This window comes from Meriones unguiculatus (genome assembly GCF_030254825.1).
Source record: "Meriones unguiculatus strain TT.TT164.6M chromosome Y unlocalized genomic scaffold, Bangor_MerUng_6.1 ChrY_unordered_Scaffold_35, whole genome shotgun sequence".
In the NCBI taxonomy this organism is placed as follows: domain Eukaryota; kingdom Metazoa; phylum Chordata; class Mammalia; order Rodentia; family Muridae; genus Meriones; species Meriones unguiculatus.
The window spans coordinates 4,782,651-4,803,581 of NW_026843712.1; the positions used below are offsets into that span (position 1 = coordinate 4,782,651).

Sequence of the window (20,931 nt, forward strand, 5' to 3'; positions counted from 1 at the left end):
GACTCTGCTGACAGGCTCCAACACTCACTTGCTGGCCATCTCCTATAGAAATCCCACCAGAAGCTTGTCTCACAGCTGATAGGACCACGTGCCATCTCAAGGACATGTACTTTGAGGAGGTGGTTTCAACTTTCTCAGAAATGTGGGTACAGGATGCTGCCTGTTTCCAGTGTCTGCCCAGGCACCAGATTTCCCAAATTTTTAAAGTTCTTTTTTCCTTTTTAGCCCTCTCTTTGTTAAATCGCATCCGTGTGGAAGAACTGGGAAGAAGGGGGGGGGGAGGAATGAAAACTCCAGTCAGTGTTGTAAATTCTGCCATTTTTTGGCAGCGACCTCAGTGTCTTCTATGGCCATGTCATTTACCAGAATCTGTCCCTGAAAGAAGCAGTGGTGTCTTTCTTTTGGAGAGTGGTGGAGGGTATCCCCAGGCAGATGGGCATAGTCACAGCATCTCTAAACAGCTCAACATTACATTACTTGACCTCTCCTTGGAGGGAATGTTTCCAGTAGGCAGGTTTCCTTTGGGAAATGATTATGTCTGTGAACTGAATTCCTTCCTGGGCAAGCATGTCCCTGCACATGCCAAGGTGGGGCAGAGGCCTGCCCACTTCTGCTCCATACACCCTTACACCACTTACTTATTTTACATCCTACTTCTCAAAGGAGGATTTGTCTAGGCAATGCAATTTTTGACCTCAGGTTAACTCTGTTTTATGCTCTGTGAATATGAGAGTAAACAAATAGACATATTGCTGCTTAGCAGTCAGTGGAGGAAAACAACAGAAACAAAAAGTGTGAATTCACCAACATTTCTGAGTTCTTTCTCCATACCTGCTCCCCCTGCAAATCAATGGTGATGGCATCCTTGTTGTTCCATTCAACAACCCGAGTTATTCTTGGCTTTCTCAATCCTTATCACACTCCAAATATATTGGCAAGGTTGGGTATGGTGGCCCATGATTTTGATCCCAGTACTAAAGAGCCAGAGACAGGTGGATTTCTATGAGATGGAGGCTAGCCTTTTCTACACAGTGAGTTCGAGGACAGCCATGGCTACATAGTGAGAACTATATCTCAAGAAAAGAACAAAACAAAACCCAGATAGACAGACAGAGAGACATAAACACACACACACACACACACACAAACACACCAGTACCTTTTGTTGGGTCTATCTTCAAAATATATTCAAAATTCAACCACTTCTCACCATGTTCCTGGCTACCCTTGTGTAAAACACCACCATTATTTATTTTCTTTGTTTGTTCAATTATGGCATGTGGAGGCCAGAGGCCAACCCTACATATGGTTCCTTAGATACTGCATCTGATTTATTTATTTATTTATTTAGACATGGATTCCCACTGTCTTGGAATTCATCAAGCAGCATAGACTAATTGACTAAAGTGCCAGGGATCCACTTATTTGTGCCTCCCCAGTACTGGGGTTAGAAGTGTGTGCCACCACACTTGGGGGTTCTGATGTGGGTTCTGGGTGGCAAGCACTCTGACTACTGTGATGTTTTCTGTGCCCTCACTGCCATTTTTACTGGCTTACCATGATCAAGTATCTCAATTTTTTTCTCCAAAATTGTGTATCTCACAAGATCATCCTTCTACAATCCTCTGGCTGCTTCTCATCTCATTTGCAGTAAGAGCTGTGTCCTTATCCTGGTGTTGTAGGCTACAAAGGAACTGGCACTACATCCCTTGGGTGTCTGACTGCATCACACCTCCTTCTTTGTTCTAACTACACTGTATGCTTGTTCCTCAAATAGCTCAGCTTCTTCCTTACTGTGTAGATTTGGTTTTGGCTGTTTCTGTCCCCAGATAGTTACACTGCTTTCTTCTGTGTGAGGACTTTTTGGAACTTTATCTAAAATGCTAGTCACCTGAAAGCAGAAGGTTGGCTAAGTGTTGGGGGAGAGATTCTAAAGACAGGGAAATGGGGACAAGACAGAGTAATGTGGATACAGAGTAGGACAAATCATGGGAGGTTTTCTTCCACATACAGAATTGAGGTTTGTGTATGCACATACACATATGTGCATATATGGCATGAAAACAGAAGAGAGGAGGAGGGGGAATATAGAAGGCATTGTAGAGAGAAGTGGGTAAATATGCCCAAGCTACAGTAATGTACACACAAATACATGCATACACAAGGAAACCTCATAATATCCCATTATTTTCTACACCAACTAAGACAATAACAAATAAATGTAAAGTACCATTGGCACTGACTTCCTATTCTCTCTTCCTGCTTTATCTTTTCTCACTCATTACTTTCTATGGTAAACTTTTTTCTTACAATCTTTGTCAACTTCTTCCTATTTATTAGAATGAAAGTTCTGCGCAACCAAAGACTTTTGTTTGGTTGCTCTTGTGTTCTTCTAGACATAGGTGAGTGCTTGGCACATATTGATTCTCAGTAGATTTCTGCTGATTGGATAAGAATACCACCACCATCATCACCACACCACCATCACCACAATCATCATCATCACCATCACCATCACCAACACCAACACCAACACCAACACCATCATCATCATCAACAATATTAGACAGCTGAATCAGCAGGAGATGATTATTTCTGCTCCCATATTTAATCTACCCCAGAGCTCTCTGAGTTTGTTAAGTAAGCCATGTTCCCTCCACTTCATGGCTACTCACTTGTTCTCCTTCCACCCAAATTCTCTTTTACTCATCTTGACAAACTCATTTCTACTCTTCAATTCTTGACCTTTCTCAGACTCCCCTATGTGGTTTCACAAGTTCTCAGACACACTCTTTGCAACAGTACTTCATTGATCACTTTAATGGATTGTTAAACATTCTACTACCATAATGTAAGCCTTTTCCCCCCTTGCTTTAACCCTGATTACTAATCATGGAGGTGCTCAACTGGTATCTGCTGAAAGAACTGAGCAAAGAGTTGAAGTCTGTAGAGATGTCAGGGCTGTGAAATAGGAAAGATTCCTCATTTGGTAAAATGGTTGTGTTTCAAGTAGGAAGACTGGCTCTCTGGAACCTTTTTTAAAAAGCCCAGGCATAGTAGCATGCACTTTAGTCTATTTAATGAACTCCAGGCCAATGGCAGACCTTGTCTCTGAATGTAGGCAGCCAATGGAATGACACCAAAGTGGCCCTCTATCCTTCTTGTATACACACATGTACCTGCATATAAAGAGATATTCCAAGAGATGTTACCTAACAAGAAAAGGCTTCAGAGATGTGAGTTAGTGTAGAAGCAAGATAACCTGATAAATGGCTAAGCATGCATATTAGTCAGTTCCAGCCTTCAGCATCTCACTTACATTGCTGGTTATGTTAAACCATATGTTAAACCATATCATCTGGTTGGCCATGCTCCTGATGTGAGGAGTCAAAATGAGAGTGGCCACTTCCAGCTGCAATGGGAAGAGATCAGGGAGTCATCTGCAGCATGCCCAGAGTCTGCATTTCTCACAGTTCTTGCTGCAAACAAGGTCCTTCACTATTGAAATAATGGGAGGTTTGAGGTAATGAGCATTTGTCACCTTCAGGATTTCTTTGATAATGATATCACAGATAACAATCACAGTCTGCTCAGAGCTAGTGAGTCTCACAAATAATTCTCTAGACCCATCTTAGAATTGAAGGCCAGGATGTGGTGTTATAAAGGCAGGAATAAAGTAGTAGGTAGAAGAATAGGGCCAACCTCAGTTAATGGGACTATGTGGTATCTTAAGAGTTCCATATGTTTCTGATAGCCCTGCAAAGGAACCAAAACACTCTGTCAGTCAAGGAAGAAAAATCTACATGCTCCTTTCTTGACAGCCCTTCAGAAGAATGGCTTTGGAGGGGGTTAATCATAAAAGACAATGACCTAACTTCTTTGTAGGGAAATTGAAGATAAGAAAAATTCCATGCCCAAAGAGCTGACAGCCATCAAAACTCTTGGCTATTCCAAAAACAAAAGAAGCACATTTCATACCAACATCCCTGTGAATACAGTCTATCATTAGCCCATTTTACATATGATAACACTGAGTATTAAAATACAACTAAGTCACCCAGCTTCCTCAGCATATGAACCTAAGCTCTTAGCCACTCTACTCAACTACTCAACTGTGCACATCTCAGGTTACATTTTGGAGTTTTCATAACACCCATCTATTTAGGAGTCTCACTTGCCCTGGAAGTCAACATTTGCTAGTCAGGTCACATAATGATAGTTTAGGTGTGTTCAGTTGTGGGGACCCTGATCACCCAGTCCCTCAAAAGAAGTCACACATCTCCGTACCAAATCATAATTGCACAACTCTGCCACTGCTGCAACTAGAATCCTGGAGCTCTCAGGCAGAGCTGCAGGCAGGTGTCTTGGAGGGAGCCTGTAACATGGAGGATTACATGGCCACATGGCAGAAGGTAGGGGCCATGGTGTTTTCCTCTGCTTTGACTCAGCAAGACAAAAGTGGCCTAGGTTTGTAGCATCCTTGGACAGACAAAGCACCACAGACCAAGAGCCTAATAATCAGGATGTTTTCCTTTTAGCAGACATATTCCTACACTGTCAAGTCTCAGGCAGAATGAAATCTTTGCTGGACCTCATCTCATTCTCACTCTGACTCCTCTTGGCACTTGACCTTGGTCACCATGCCAGGGTATTTCCTGTAAGTACCACATATCTCAGTTTGTCTGATCCAGTTGTAGCTGACACCTGTTGTCTGGCTGCTCTGCTCATTCTCAAAAGTGTCTTTGTATGGATGATAAGGCTGCCACAGCTACAAGCTGATAGTGTGATGCGCAGGGCTGCATTACAGTAAGAATGTTGAGCTTTCTGCCCTTTACCAGGTCTAGAAACCATGCTCTCTGTGGCCATGGGTGGATCAGCATGTGACGTTGAAATAGTCAGCCTCTGGGTCTCAGTGCCTCCATGTTTCCCAGAAATAGAGACAAGAGTAAAGATCGTCAGTTCCTGAATGACAAGATGATGTATGTCAATGCTGAGCTGTTATTATTGTTCTGTGTCTGTTTAGAACAAAATGAGGAATACACTAGTCACTTTCCAAAAGCACTTGTGCCAGCAAATTAAAAATAATGCAGGTGTGTTATAAAGAGCACTGAGCTTGAGTGTAGAAGTCTGGGTAGCATTACATTTTAGCTTCTATGTGACCTTGAATGAGTCACATAACTGCTAGGGCTCAGATTCCCTCAAAAATAAAATAAAAATAAAAAAGGATTAGCATGAATGTCTTCTATAGGTTTTCTTCTTCTGGAAAGAATCTCTCCATGAATTCTCCATGGAAGAATTCAGTTCTAAAGTCTAGTTAGTGTTGGGTCCGTGACATAAGAAAGAGAAGAAGGAAAGGAACAGAGGAATCAGTCTCTGGTTATTGTGTGTCAGGGTCTATCTGGCTCGTGTCAAGGGTAACACCAAGCATGAAGATAGACTGCTTCTGTGAGATGGCCATCAGCTTTCTCAACTACCTTCTCCTTCTCACTTACTTTCTTGTGATTACTGTCTATGTGAATCTAGAATCACATGGGAGCTAGGTCTTGGAGCTGAAAGGGTTAGGCTAACTTTGTAACCTATATGTCCTCTAAAGCCTATAGTTATGAATTTTAGGTCCAGGTTAAGCTAAAGCCTCTTAGTACCTTTCCAGAGAGTGAAGGAATGTGACCCTATCTGTGAGGACAGATATAAAAAAAGGGCAAGCAAGCAATGACCTTCACTCAGCAAAAGGAGGACCAGACCCTTGTCCTTGAGATAACGTTTCTTAGCAACAATCCTAGACTTCTGAGTAGCTTTTGACCTCCAGCCAAGAGCCCGCAGCCCTAATCTTCAAGGATGAGCTAACCACCCCCACCTTAAATTGCAGCTGCATCCACACTTGGCAGGACTGGCCAAGCTTGAGCACCTAAGCCTAACTAATTATCTTACTTTATAGCTTCCTCATCCAATCCTAAATTGCCAAAACTTAAACTTCAAATCTCCCGCAATTTTTCTTTTAAAAACCTAAAGGCCTTTGTCTCCCGGTGCCACTCTTTGCTGACCGGCAGGGGTGACCCTGTTGTATAATGGTTAATAAACCTCTTGCTTTTGGAATGAGTCTTGGTCTGGGAGAGTTTCTGGGAAGGGTGCGATTGAACTCCTGAGCTGTGAGACCCCAGGTCTTACAGAGCATGCCTGTAGAGAAATGTCTTGATTAGTTAATTAATGTGGGAAGCACCATTTTAACAATGGGCAGGACCACTCCCTGGGATCAGGCTCCTGGACTGAACAGAATGGAGAAAGGGAGCTGGACACACACATGTATTCATCTATTGCTCTCTTTCTCTGACCACGGATGTTACATGGCCAGCTTCTTCAAACAACTTGTGCCTCAATTTCTCTGCCATGATAAACTGAGATTTAAATCAACTCTTTCACCTTATCTGATTCTGTAAAAACATCTTATTGCTATGGGTAAAGAAATTAAGACGTGTCTTTACTGTCTATGTAAAATATATTTCAGTCCTTTGGTGCCAGAAAGAGTGTTGTGTACAAACGTGGTACTATGACCTTGAACTTTGTGAATTCAGTTCTTTTTGTTTCACTTTCTTTGGAAAAGAATCTTAGAGCTTGCAAGGCATCAAGCTTTCTGCTCCTGTCACTTTTATTTTTGTGTAGTTCAGTGAAGGAGTACATGGAGGCTTTTCATCAACAGCCACAGGATATTTTCTGGACTAAAACTGTGGTTCAGAGACAAAAGGCTTTATTAAGGAAACACACATTTCACATTCAGGGCCTGAATGGGAACTTTCTGTCTCCTCTGAGGCTCTTCCCTGGAGATAAAGTTAAATGATGGTAGTATCACTGTGAAGAGAGGAGAACTCCCTATGTCTGAAATGTTTTAGCCCCTGAAGACTGGAAAATGGCTGTTTTTCTGTTCACTAGAAATGGCATTAGCAAAACCAGTTTTTGCCTCAGAAAAAAGAACTCTGGCTTTATATTCTTTGTAGGCAGAAAGATTTGAAACTCTGTAGAAAAAAGAGAATCAAGGTCCAGAAGCAGTGTTGGTGCTGGCCAGTTGGTGCTGTTCTAGGTATAAACAGTCCCACAAGAGCAATGAGAGGCTGTCAGTCTCACTGCATAGTGTGAGGCAAATGAGATCCACACATTTGCTTAGTAGCCAGAAGGAGCCTGCTCCTGATTGCTCTCTAATGCTGACAGAGCTTTCTAAACAAAGGCAGAGAGTAGAGCAATTAATTTTTTCTATAATTTGGTTTATTTTTGCTTTACTACCTATATCCTTAGGTAGCCTAAAACACATTCATTGTCATAGTTCCATGAGTAACATTATTAGGGAGGCCATATAATTTTAGGATTTTAATAATTTCCCAGGAGAGCAACATTTTTTTTTTAATTTTACTTTTCTTATTAGTTATATTTTGTTAACTCTGTGTCCCAGCTGTATCCTGCTCCCTCATTCCCTCCCCAACCCCACACTCCCTCCCTGGTCTCCTCCCTGCCCCTTTCCAAGTCTACTGATAGGGGAGAACCTCCTTCCCTTTCATTTGACCCTGTTTTATCAGGTATCTTCAGGGCTGGGTGCAAAGTCCTCTTCTGTGGCCTAATAGTACTACTCCTCCCTTGGGGGGTGGGGAGGTGAAAGATCCTGCCCTTGAGATCCTGTTAGAAATAGTCCTTGTTCCCCTTACTTTGGGAAACTGCTTGGTTACTGAGCTATCACTGGCCACATCCGAGCAGAACTTCTAGATTATATCCATAGATGGTCCTTGGTTGAGTGTCAATCTCAGAAAAGATCCTGTGCCCGGATATATTTGGTCCTTGTAGAGCTCCTATCCTTTCCATATCATACTAACTCCCCCTCTTTCATATGATTCCCCGCACTCTGCTGAGGGTTTGGTTATGAGTCTTAGTGTCTGCTTTGAAACTCTGCTAGGTACAGTCTTTCAGATGCCTTCTGCAGTAGACTCCTATCATAAGTTCAATGCACTTCATAAGTTCAATGCACATCCCATTTGTCCTTCTAAATGAGGATTGATCATCTTCACCCATGTCTGCTTTCTTGATTATCTTCTTTAGGTGTGTAGATTTCATTACATTTATCATATCTTGTAGGTCTATGTAAGTGAGTCTATACCATGTTTGTCTTTCTCCTTCTGGGATATTTCTCTCAAAATGATCTTTTCTAGATCCCACCTTTGCCTGCAAATTTCATGATTTCCTCCTTTTTGATTGCTGACTACACTGGAGTCCTTGAGTCACTGCTTTTAAAGAATTGCATTGTCTCTACCTCCCTCGTTCTGTGCCATCAATCAGTCAATCAATCAATCATCTACATACCTACCTATCTCTTATCTATCATCTATTTATTGTCTATCATGTATCTATCTATCTGTATCTGTATCTATTTTCTATCATCTGTCTATCTATTTATCTATCTATCTATCTATCTATCTATCTATCTGTCTGTCTGTCTATCATATATTTATCTATTGTATATCATCTATCTATCTATTTATCTATCTATCTAATTATCTATCTATATGCTTATCATCTCTCTATTGTTTTTATTATGGAGAAATGCCAGAGTGGTCAGAGACTGGGACAGGGATGCCAATGTCATGCCTTGATAACTGGGATACTATACCTCTGGAGAAAGGAGGTAATCGAGGGTGCCAGCCTTCATATGGCTTAATGCTTCATTACTTGGAACAAAAATTCTATATGAACCAACAAAGTCACCTTCATCTAGGGTGTATCCAACATTGGTTTCCTGCATTTGAAAAATAAAATTTAACAGTATTCCTTATTGAAAATAAAATTTGATGTAGCAACTAGAAAAACTATTGAAAATTGGCATCTCTGCTGATTTTACAGAGGACTTGACTCCATTCTTCTGAAATATATGAAAGCACGTACCTCTAATAAAAATTTGAACTTGCTGCATTTTCCTTATTGTATTGTCATTATGGTTTGCTGAAAAGAGAGATGTTGTTCAAAAGTTAGTAAAAAAAAAGTAAAAAAAAAATATGAACCTTCATGTTAAGAGACATGGCAGAGATAGGGTGAAGTTCTGAGTATGTATACACAGAGCCAACTGCTCTGTGTATAGGAATGTTTTGATTTGAACAGTCATGTAATCTGTGCATTCTACAACAGTCTCTGGCCATATCGTGCAGATGAGAAAGAAGAAATTCATTATTATCATGACTATCCTCCATACAGCCCAAGTAACAACCTGGCACCAGGCAGAGTTGTCTGATATGGCATAAGTAAAGTTTCAGAAAACATCTGTAAATCTTCTCCCACCCCAGCATGCCTTCCTTTCTCTCTGTGGAAACACTCAGTAGCCTACTGAAAATGGACAAACCATCCTGCCTTCTCTTAGCTTGAGTCACTGAGATCCTCCTTGTAAAACTTTCTTCATGGATGTGACTCTCCAGGCAGCAAAGATGGTGGGCATAGACTGACCTCAAAAATACCCGACTTGCCTTACCTGGTGGTTGCTCTCAAGTGTGGGCTCCATCTTGTCCATGGCACTATCCATGGTTAGTCCTAAGAATTACAGACAATAAATGTAATGAATGAATACACGGATATGTATACATTTTCAAGAATATGAATACATGCTTTGTCACATATATGCTGCTCAATCATAGCTATCATTCATCCTCACATTCACAGCATAGCACATTGGTGTCACTCAGATCCACCCTTGAACCCTGGCTCAGATATTTTCTGTGACCTCTCCACTGCCAGTAGGAGAACCAAGGATTCTGATGAATCCTCTTTTCCTAAATTGTTTTACATAATGCAAATAAAGGTTTATGCTGATACTTAGCATGGAAAGAGCACCCATCAGTCTGCCAGCTCATAATACTAAGGAAAATACAAGAAACAGCCCAGTATGCCACCCATACAGGCATACCTGTTAAGTGCATTTCACCACCTTAGTTGAAACACAAACTTTGTTGTGAAGGAAAGTGAAGTAGTCTGATAAAACACACACACACACCCACACACACAAACACACACACATGAAACAAAGTAGCAGGATGATTGGAGAAGATGTATCAGTGCCAGCAACCCAAACCAAACACACTCTATTAATTTTCTTTTGTAAGAGGAATGCTGATAGTTTGGAACCAGGGCTTTCAGGAAGCAGGCTCAGGGCACTTTGTCTTCAAGGTGGTGACAAGCCAGCCTGCCTTCATCTTGGGCTTGAAAGCCACCTTATAGTGAGGACAAACTAAGTTCATTACCATTTATATGATTAAATATTTGTTTCTTAAAAATTGGGCTATGCCCTACCTGTAATCGTAACTGCAAATGGTTCTATACTGCCTGTTCCAGGAAACAGAAACCATGTCTTTGTTTCAAAAGGTTATTATGACCACTTGTTTTATGATTATGTCTGTGTTTCAGCAAGTTGTTATGACCATCTTGTTATGCTTATGTTCTGCTTCTGTAACACTGCCTATTTGCCTGCCAATCCCATATTTGAAACACCCTACTTCTGTATTATAAAAACCCTTATCTCACTCATGTCCAATGCTGATCTCTTGAACCCCACCTTTAGGGAGAGGCAAGCCTGTGTACACAAAATTTTAAAAGTGTAGTTTAATTAATTGCTTGCTTTAATTAATTTAACCAAGATGTTTTGGGTCAGTGGTCTTTATCCTCACATCTCTGGGTTTAGTAGTGGCAGCTGAGTGTTAGTTGCCTTGAAAGCCAACTCATGGCAGACCAAAAGAGTCCCCTTTCTATAACAGTTCCTCCAAACCCCTCTACAAATTTCCCCAACCCCCAATACAAAGTTCCCCCAAACCCCAATATAAAGCCCAGGTATTGCTTTCTTGCTGTCATGGGAGAGAAATCAGAGAAATTCTGACCTTATCCCTGTTGGAGATTTCCCCTGACTTTCCTGTCAAGGTATAGAATGTGTCAGAGTCATTCATTTGTTCCACGCTCATTTGCCTAGCATTGATGTGGAGCTTCATGAGGTACCAAGCAGCCTCTTTGTTCATCGAGAGCTCCAATACTAAAAAAAAAAAAAAAAAAAAAGAGAGAGAGAGAGCCACTTGGGTGATGTCTGGAGAAAACATGGATAATACTTTCCACTACTCACCCATCATCGAAGACACCTAAGCTGGAGTGCTCTGCAGGGCTCTATCTGAAGTAGGTGATGTTTCACGTGAGCACAAGCCTTGATGAGAGTTGGAATCTGGAGAGTCTGAGTTGATACAACAAGAGTATCACCCTGGAATTGACATGGTATTGAGAAAAGAGCAATGGCTGCAAGTGGAGCTAGAGGGTTCCAGGCATAGAGGAATCTAGAAAAGAGGACGAGAATGAAATCTTCTCAGGATTTTTGTTTTTAAATGAAAAGAGAAGATAGTCCTGGACTTGCAGATGTGCATCACCCCAGGTTTTTAAAAGGTGTACTTACATCACACAATCAAAGAGCAGACAGTCAAAAATAAAGAGCAGGTACAATGGAATGAAGATGCTTTGGAATAGTAAATTTATGGGACCTATTCTGTATGTTTGATATTCCTCCATTATCTGACCCGTCCCGCAGGCTAGTTGAACAGAGTCCACCTGAAAGAGGGAGTGGAAATTGGGGGACAGAGTCTTGAAGGATGGAAAGAAGACAGATTCCTGATCAAGTCTCAGTTTATTGAACTTGCAAACAGCACTTATAAAGCAAAGCGTACAAGCATTTCTTTTTTTCACAGTAAGAAAACATCTGTGCCACCTGGCAAGGCATGCAGGAATTCACTCAAGGTTACACAAAGTTTGCTGTCTGGTTCCCAAGTATGCAGGATGCCTGTAAAGGAGAGCTTCATACCTGACATGGAACCAGCATAAGAGAGGGAAGTATGATGACCTCAACAAGGATCAAAGGAATGGGTGACTGGAAGAGTAGTTTAAGCCAGGATGTTGAATTTGCTTGTATTTTCACACTTTGCCCCCTTTCCACCATTTCTCTGCTGGACTTTGTGATTTTACAGGGGGTTTCAGATAAGCAATTTCCTTGTGTCTCAGAAGAGATTTGGACGTTTAACCTGTCAAGACTGTGGAGATTTCAGGGACTTTTGAAGTTGGATTGAATGTGTTTTGCCTTATGATAGGGTTACAAGCCTGTTGGGGACCAGGGAGTGGAATGTGGCCTCATTGGCTCACATGTTTGAATATTTGGTTCCCAGTTGGTAGAACTGTTTAGGAAGGTTGAAGAAAGTATGTCAGTTGGGTGAAACTTGAAGTATTAAAAGCTTATGCCAAACCCAGTCTCTCTCTCTCTTTCTCTGATGCCTGAGAGTCAAGATAAAAGAAAGCCCTTTGCTATTGCTCCATCATCATCCCTGCCTGCCACCATGCTCCCTGCCATGATGGCCACTATAAGCTGCCTCTGTCTTCACAGAAATAGAACAACAAATGAGACACTCCACATCCTTATCTTGAGTGTGATAAATGTTTCTCACTTTAAATAAGGTACTACCTACAAAGGCCTTTTATATTGGCCCCTTAGAAGAGGACATCTTAGATTCTCACATCAACCACTTTTAGTCCCTTGTCTGAGGACAGCAGCACAGTGAAGGGTCCCAGGTTGCTCAGTGGCCAGGCATAAGTTTTGTCTTAAAAGTCCAAATACATAAAGAAAATGTCATGGTCAGAGGTGCATGGGTTTTGAGACTGCTCAGTGGATCTTGAGTCAGGCCTAGTCCCTGTATGCCTTCTCCCTTCCCTTTGTTCCTGGTAAATTGAGGCACTCAAAGAGCACATGGTGCTGTGATGTGCATGCCACACATCTTCCATTACTCTCTAGGAGTTTCCCAGCAGACCTAGCTGGGACTTTCTAGGTGCTCTGTCCTTAAAGGGCAAGGTGTGACAGAGCTCTCTGGAAGTCCCAAAGTCATTGATCAAGTGCCTGGCTTGCTGAGCTGTTTCATCTCTACATGTACAGATGCAATTTCCACCCAGGGGTAGCTCAGAGGAGTCCATGATAGACCAACTCTTCCATTTGTGCCTTCATGACAAGAAGAATATTTGAACAAAGGACCCCACATTTGCATTCTGCCCTGGACCTTGCAAGTTATGTGGTCTGCTGGTTTCCATTACCCAGAGCATACCAGAAGGTTAGTACATGTTCCATGCTCTCATGTATGAGCCAGGTGCATGGGAAAGGTGAAAAGTAAGTAGTACTCTGTCTAGGAGCACGAGTGCAAAAGTGTGTGTGTGTGTGTGTGTGTGTGTGTGTGTGGCCTGTATTTCATAGTACACTTACACCTCCTTCTATTCTCATTAACCATGCTTAGAGTTCTTAGGTGAAGGTATGAATTACTGCAAGACTGTCTTCACACCCAAGCCATGTGTGTAATGCTTGAATTTCCCTAGGAGGTCTTGCAAAGAGTGGAGCATCACACAAAAGTTAAAGTTATTCAGAGAACTCAGTATAGCCTGCAAGGACACTTTCTTCTTCCCTGTGTTCTTTCTGGGCAATTGTTTCAGCTTACTTTGCCAATTTTAACACAAAAGCTGGTATATTAAGGTTTCTGTCTGGTCAGGTCTGTGCTTTTTCTATGTATGTATGTATGTATGTATGTATGTATGTATGTATGTATTTACTTACTTTCTTAATTACTTACTTATTGTTGAATGTTCATGTTTGGGTGAGGAGTTACCCAGTGCTCTGATCAGCTATAATATTTTGTCCTTCAGGGGCTGTGGGGTGACAGTTTTGTAGAAGGCATTTGGAAACAAATGAGCATGTTGTGTTATCACACACTCCCTCAGGAACAGAGAAGATCTGTTACTATGAAAGGGTTAATTAGTAGCTTATATCTAAAAATACACACAAGCAGGTTTGGTCCAATATTCAAATGACACCTTCCCTGCTGGGCATGGCTACCACCATGTGGTTGTCAGGATTATCAATTTTCAGCATTCTCTGCAATGTTTATTCCTCCTTGAAAAACACAAGAAGTCAAGGGAAAAAGGGACAATCTTTTACACCAGTGGCTGTCACTCTTGTTCTCATAGCTAGTCTGTTAATCTATGTTTATGTTATGACCTTATCCTCAGCTCACTTCCTGCTAGTCTTTGCACTGCCAGTGTGCCTGCCAAACAGCTTTCTCCTTGGAAACAGCTCTTCTGCCCCTCCCCATCACCCAACTGGCCTGTCCCTACAAGGATTAGCTCAAATGCACCAGCCTTGCCTGCCCTCTTCTGCCTATTTGTAACTTGCAGATGCCCTGGCCTGGAAGAGTGCTGCCCTCAAGGAAGGAATTGCATACCCAGGATGGAGATGAAAGAGCTAGGCCTTCCTTGCCACATTCTTCTGGGTTCAGTATTTAATTCCCTGAGTCTCTCCAGGAGGTTTCCAAAGAATGTTAGGCCTTTGCCCAAGTAACCTTTCTGGCAAATGCATCTGTAGAGAGGGTAAATCACATTCTCAGGGCCTTGGAGTGATCTTGAGTTGAGAGTATGCAGCCCAAGGCTTTATTTCACAGTTGAGGAGAACAATAAGAAAGAACAGGGTTGGAGAACCAGACTCAGTGCTCTCTCAATCTCAGACCCTGGCTTCTCTCGTTGCCTTTCTAGATGGGTTTATATAATAGAATGTGTGCATTTATGAATACTAGATAGCTTTGCATGTTCTCTAGAAGTAACTTCCAAAGTGTGTCCAGATAGCATCCATGTCAGAATCACTTGTAGTGTTTGCTATAAATATAGACTCAAGAATAGCTGCACATGTCTAAGGTTGATAGCCAATGTGGTCAACTGTAGAATCACCATGGAGACAACTCTATGAACATGCCTGGGTGAGGGTCTAGATTAGACTAACTGAGGAGGAAAAACCCACTTTAAGTATGGTTGGCACCATTCACAGGATTAGGATTCTGGGGTAAACGAAAAGGAGAAGGGAGTGGGCAGAAACAAGGGATCATCACTCTCTGCTCTATGTAACAACTGTTCATCCTTCTCTCTCTCTACTTCCTGCATACTAGCAATTGTCACTCTGTTCCCTGACATGCAGGTGCAGCTGCCTCTAAAGCTCCTAGTTTTGTGACTTTCTCACACAATGGATGATTCATCCAAACTGTTCACCCAAGTGCACTCTCCTTCTTTAAGCTGCTTTTGTAAGAGTATTTTGTCACAGTAACAGTAAAAGAAGTGAACATTCTTCAAAGGCAGCCTGCAGGCCGGTAAGACTCAAAACCTTCCACATATAGTATGTGGCCCCTGCTTTCTCCCTTCCAAGTGGAGGTTTCTCCTTCCTCAGGGAAGCCTCCTCAGAAATTTGCCTCAATAGTCTCATAAGAAAAAGAGGTAAAGATGTGCTGGCCAAGGCTGGTCACAGTCTGATAACTAGCTCTTGAGGCCCAGGAAGGAAAGTATCAACTGACAGCATTCGGCACTCTCAGTGCATTATCCTTGTGCCTTGGCTAATTTCATACTACTAACAGTGTTGTCAACAAGCTTGAGAAATTCCTGAAAATCTAACCCTCAGCTCTGAATCAGGAAATGCTGACTGCTGTTTTCAGAAAAGTTCACAGTGGAAACTGAGAAAGCATGTAGGATGGTGATTCTGGATAGGAACCAAACATGAGGATGGGAACAATCTTACAGATTGAAAGGCTAAGGAAGGTTCAGATGAATGGTTCCCACAACAGCATAGATGAGATGTGTCAGGGCTATATTCCAGATTAAACTACTCTGTTATGAACCCAGCTACAAATAAATACCATCTCTAAGAAAACAGATCTATTTTCAAATCAGTGGGGCAAACCTCTCTGAGCCCTGTTGCCTGGATTGCAGCAGTGACCATTTTGGTTTATTTTTTTTTTTTTATTTTTATTTTCTGTTGGACATTTTTTATTTTTTTTAATATTAGCTACAGTTTGTTAACTTTGTATCCCTGCTGTATTCCCCTCTCTCATTTCCTCCCAATCCCACCCTCCCTCCATCATCTCCTCCTTGCCCCTTTCCAAGTCCACTGATATGGGAGGACTTCCTCCCCTTTCATCTGATCCCAGTTTATCAGGTATTTTCAGGACTGGCTGCAAAGTCCTCCTCTGTGGTATAGCAGAGCTTCTCCTCTTTTGGGGGTTTCGGACGTCAAAAGTTGACATGAACCACCGTTGAGTTCATGTCAGAAACAGTCTCTATTCCTTTTATTAGGGTACCCACTTGAATACTGTGCAACTGTGGGCTACATCCAAGCAGAGGTTCTAGGTTATATCCTTACATGGTCCTTGGTTGGAGAAAGAGTCTCATAAAAGATCCCTGTTTCCAGATATATTTGGTCCTTTTGGAGCTCCTCCTTCTCCTGGTCATATTACGTCCTCCTTCTTTCTTATGGTTCCCTGCACTCTACTGAAGATTGGTTATGAGTCTTAATATCTGCTTTGATACACTGCTAGGTAGGGCCTTTCAGACGCCCTTTGTGGTAGGCTCCTGTCCTGTTGTTTTTCCTAGATCCACTACCATTGCTGTTCGGTTCTCCCATCCACCCTTCATTGAATCTCAAAGTGACTTCCTCAGAAGAGAAACTTGTTAGCAGTATGTTTCAACCCTCTGACCCTTTTCTCTTACAAATTAATATAGAAGAATTGGGTACCTGCTGCCCACCACAAGCCCTGGAAGCATTCAACTGATGCATGTTTAAATAGGATCTCATTATGTCCTCCAGGCTAGACTCCTACCTCAGCTTTGAGGATTCTGGGATACAGTTGTACAGCAACAATACTCTCTTTAAAAAGGTTTTCTAGGTTTCCTCAGACTGTTCACCCTATGGGACATAATCTGATGGGTAAATACCACAGCGTGTCCTACTCAGATGAAGCAGGTGTACATACATATTGGAGGTTGTTCTAAGTGGAAGAGAAGGTAGGAGGCATGTAGTTGAGTATAACATAGAACAGAGTGGTGCTTGAGACTGATGGGTTGTGCCAGCTTTACAGTCTCATGCTGAAATGTTAATCTCCAGAGTGATATATTTTAGGAGCTGGGGACATGTTAGGTTATAAAGCCTCATCAATGGATCAACGCTCTCGGGAAAGGGCCTTCAGAACACTTGCTACCGCCCGTCACTTTTAAAATAATCAAGGACCTGACTCTCAATCCAGAATGTCCTTAACATTCAGCACTGTTTGTTATACCTTTCTGTGGCTGGAATGTGAACTTACTGTTTTCACTCCAAATTTTCAGTCCAGTTCAGTCTGGCTCAGCATCTTTACAGCCAAAGTCAATTATATAAAAGAAAGTGTCTCTCCTGTGTGGCTCTGTATTTCCTACAAAGAGGTATAATGGGAAGTGATGCCCATTACAGAAATAACCCCATTTCATCCTTTTTAAAGTAATAATACAAATAGAGTCTAGAGTGAAAATGTACCTTGACCCTTCATGGGAAGGCTTAGATGATCTCTTGCTCTCATGTTGGTGAGGAGATTGTCGGGGTTAGTCTTCTTCCAGGTCACCCTAGTGAGGACTGGGTGAGCCCATGTTTTAGCGTCTTCTTAGTGATTGGGTGGCCTTTTGGATTTTGGTTTGAGAGTCTACAGAAAACTGCTATGTTGAGACATAAACCTAATGAATCCTTTAATTCAGATAAACTATTGTATATTGCCCAAGGGCCAATGGCTTCACCTTTTACCAATCTCACCCAGCCAGACGTTCTATCTTGGCCTCTTTTAAGTAAAGATTTTTTTTTGTTTGTTTGTTTTTCTGGGTAGGAGGAGAGTAGGAAGGTTTATAAATGGCATACATGGTCCTAAAAATTATTGATAGTTCTACTAAACATCTTAGACACAAGTTTGGATGAAGCTTATGGCATTGTGTTATTCTGATTTTATATTTTTGTCTTTCTGTACATGAAGGAGCGAGATGATATGAGGCACTCTGCTCAGACTTTCTAGCAGGGTGGTGAAATGACCTCTCTGCTTCCCTGGACTCTGAAGAAGAGGTGTGCAAGTGTTCACATATGTCTAGAGGGCCTATGTACCTAAACTGATGGCTGTAGTTACTTGGTGTGTGTTATTTCTGTGTAACACCGCTCATGGAGAGATAAAGGTAATTTCATTTGGTCCTCAGCACAGCCCCAACAGGAGATACAATTCTCCCCACTTTGTGGCTTAATAGCCAGCAGTCCTGGAGACTAAGTGGTGGAGTTAAGATGTAAGCACTAGTATCCTGATACCCAAGCCTGATCCTTCACCCACACCTAGGGTATTTATCTATAGAATGTGATGATAATTCATCTGGGAGAAAAAGCTGCACACAAAGGCCCAGTTATAAAGGACCAGCCCTGAGAAAGCTGAAGTGGCTGGCCTCTGAAAGTGAAGAAACTGTTTTGTGATGCTTGGTTCAATGTAATCATGATTTTAAGCTCACAAAAGAGGCAAAAGTATTTCACAAAGGTGGAGCCAATGAAAAGTAAGTGGAGTAGGGAAGGTCTGAGATTTAAGAATACAGGTTCTAGCTTCTGTTCAATCCCTGATGAAAACATAACATCCTTGCTCAAAGTCTGCACAAAAATATTTTCTCATATTGCCATGGTGGCTCTATGGAGCAGACATCTTTTTTCTGAACATAGATAGGCAGTCTCTCTTTCCCAGGGCCAGCAGGGTAAGTACAAGAGTCATGACTTAACATCAAGTCTTTCTCCTTCCTTCCTTCCTTCCTCAAATTCCCTTTCTCCCCCCTTTGAGACATGATCTTATTAAGTCACCCTGGCAGCCTTGGAAATTGCTATATACACAAGGCTGGCCTCAAACTGATGGAGATCTGCCTGTCTCTGACTGCCAAGTGTTGGGATTAAAGGCACTTGCCTCCATGCCTAGCTTACCTCAGGTCTTTAAACTTGACTCATCATTCCCCTCATACAATGAGGGTTGCCCTGCCTTGGGAAATTACACAGAAATATTTTCACTCATGGCAAACATCTTCTGAAACTTGGCTTCCATGAAATACCTTTCATGCTTAGTCATTTTCCGAAGTCTTATTCTGTCTCATCCACAAGCACTGGCCCAGGAATGCAGAAACAGAAGTGTGCTTTAGTGGTCTAACTCCTGCATTCCCAACAGCCATTTGTTTTCCCAGGCCAGAGGTTTCCTTTTGGGTTCTGTCTGCTAAGCCCCAATATTTGGCCTAGTTAATGCTCAGAATATTCTCATAGTCATCAGGGAGGAAATACCTATTGACTCATTGATTAAACAGATCTATGGAACACTCCTTGCTGCCACTACCTGGGATGGAGTGGATATAGGGATGATTGAGAAATGATTTCTCTCATTCAAGGAGCTTACCACATTGACAGGTTCCCATTTTCACCATCTGAGAAACATCTAGGGAGACTGAGAAGACTTACTGAGAAAAATGAGAAGGCTTTGTCTGGTGTGACTATGCTGCAGTTTGCATTCTTATGACATGGGCTGTTTGATTCACAGATGTTGGTCATACTGCACCCCACTCCAGGTACAAAGTTTTGGTAATGTTCTTTACACTCACAAAGAGACAATGAGATATATAGAGAAAACCAAATTGGACCCCAGTTAGTCTCAGCAGCTGATATTTTTAAATCCATACATATATTCTCCCACAAAAGCCAACACTAAGCAGGACTGAAGTGTAGGCTTACAGAAAACACTTGTCAAAGTTTCCAGAAGTTGAAATTGTGATTGTATATCTTCCCTATTGGAAAGCTCATATCCCTTGTATGCAAAGTTTGAATGTGTACTTTTTTTTGTTTGTTTCCTGAATCTTAACCTCACACATAATTCCATTTAGACAATTGATAGGGCAGTGGAGGCTGGCCTTCAAATGGGAGCCACAATTCCTCTAGAATACAGAGGAGTTTTCATTCATTTTCAGTGGAGGAAGAGCCCTGGACAATGTCTAGAGGAACTTTTCATTGTCACAAGAAGTTAGAGATGAAGAATGATATGATGAACCTAACCCAACAAAGAATGATGCAATTCAATACAACACCAAGATTAAAAGTCTTGTTGTACAGGGATGCAATTGCCATGCTTCTATGAAAAACAAAACAAATCAAACAAAGAATGAGGATTCCTAAACCTTCAAAATCTGCCTTGAGGTGTGGGCATTGTTACAGTAAAGCCACAAATAGCATTTTAAGTGTTATTTCCAAGTTCGGATACTCATGACATACCATGGATTTTCTCACAGAGAAAATCGAGGAAGAGACTTTTTATTCCTTTGAATTTTTAGGCAATGCTGGCTCAGTAATTGGAGAATTTTGTATGATACATTTACTCCTCAGAAGGAAGACAGACTTGATTCTCTGCAGAATTTGAGAACAGTCCCACCAGGTGAACCACAGGGGCTTGGGGTACACACTGAGCTTTTCCTTTATCCTGTGCAACAATCCTCCCCATGGCCATGAGCACAGTCAGCATCCACTAAACACTTGGTAAGGGCTCTTTCAGCAGGTCTCCTCAGTAAAGTTCTCCAGGCCAGGGCAAGTTTTTGTCATTCCAAATCATAATATAATTCATGTCTCTCCCAGGCCACCCTCAGTCCCTAAAACCTGTAATTCTGCTGACTTTTGCTCAATTCCCATCCTTTGGGACTCCAAAGATTCCCATTAATCTAAAAAAAGGCTTTACTGAGAATGGGGACCTGAAGGTGGATGTTGAGTGCATTCAGATGACTCCAGGCAAACTAATCTAGTCTAATTTAGAATTCTGTCCATATATTGTCAATCAGCACATGGGATGGGGACAGGAGAAAACACAGGGCAGTTAAGTTCTGATTCAGGGTCTGGGAAGGTATGAGTTTAGTGGGAGCATAGGGTAGAAAAGCCCTGCAATCAAGTCTTGAGCACAACAAGAACTGCCTAGCAAGGAAGACCAAACTGAATACATGCACGTGCGATCAGAACTGAAGACCTGAAAGACACACATGGAG

At 41.8% G+C, this 20,931-nt stretch overlaps 1 pseudogene; it reads right to left on the reverse strand.

The window, feature by feature from the left end:
• Positions 1-297: 297 nt before the first annotated feature.
• LOC110542421 (stabilin-2-like) overlaps positions 298-20,931 on the reverse strand; it is a 52,673-nt pseudogene continuing 32,039 nt past the window's right edge.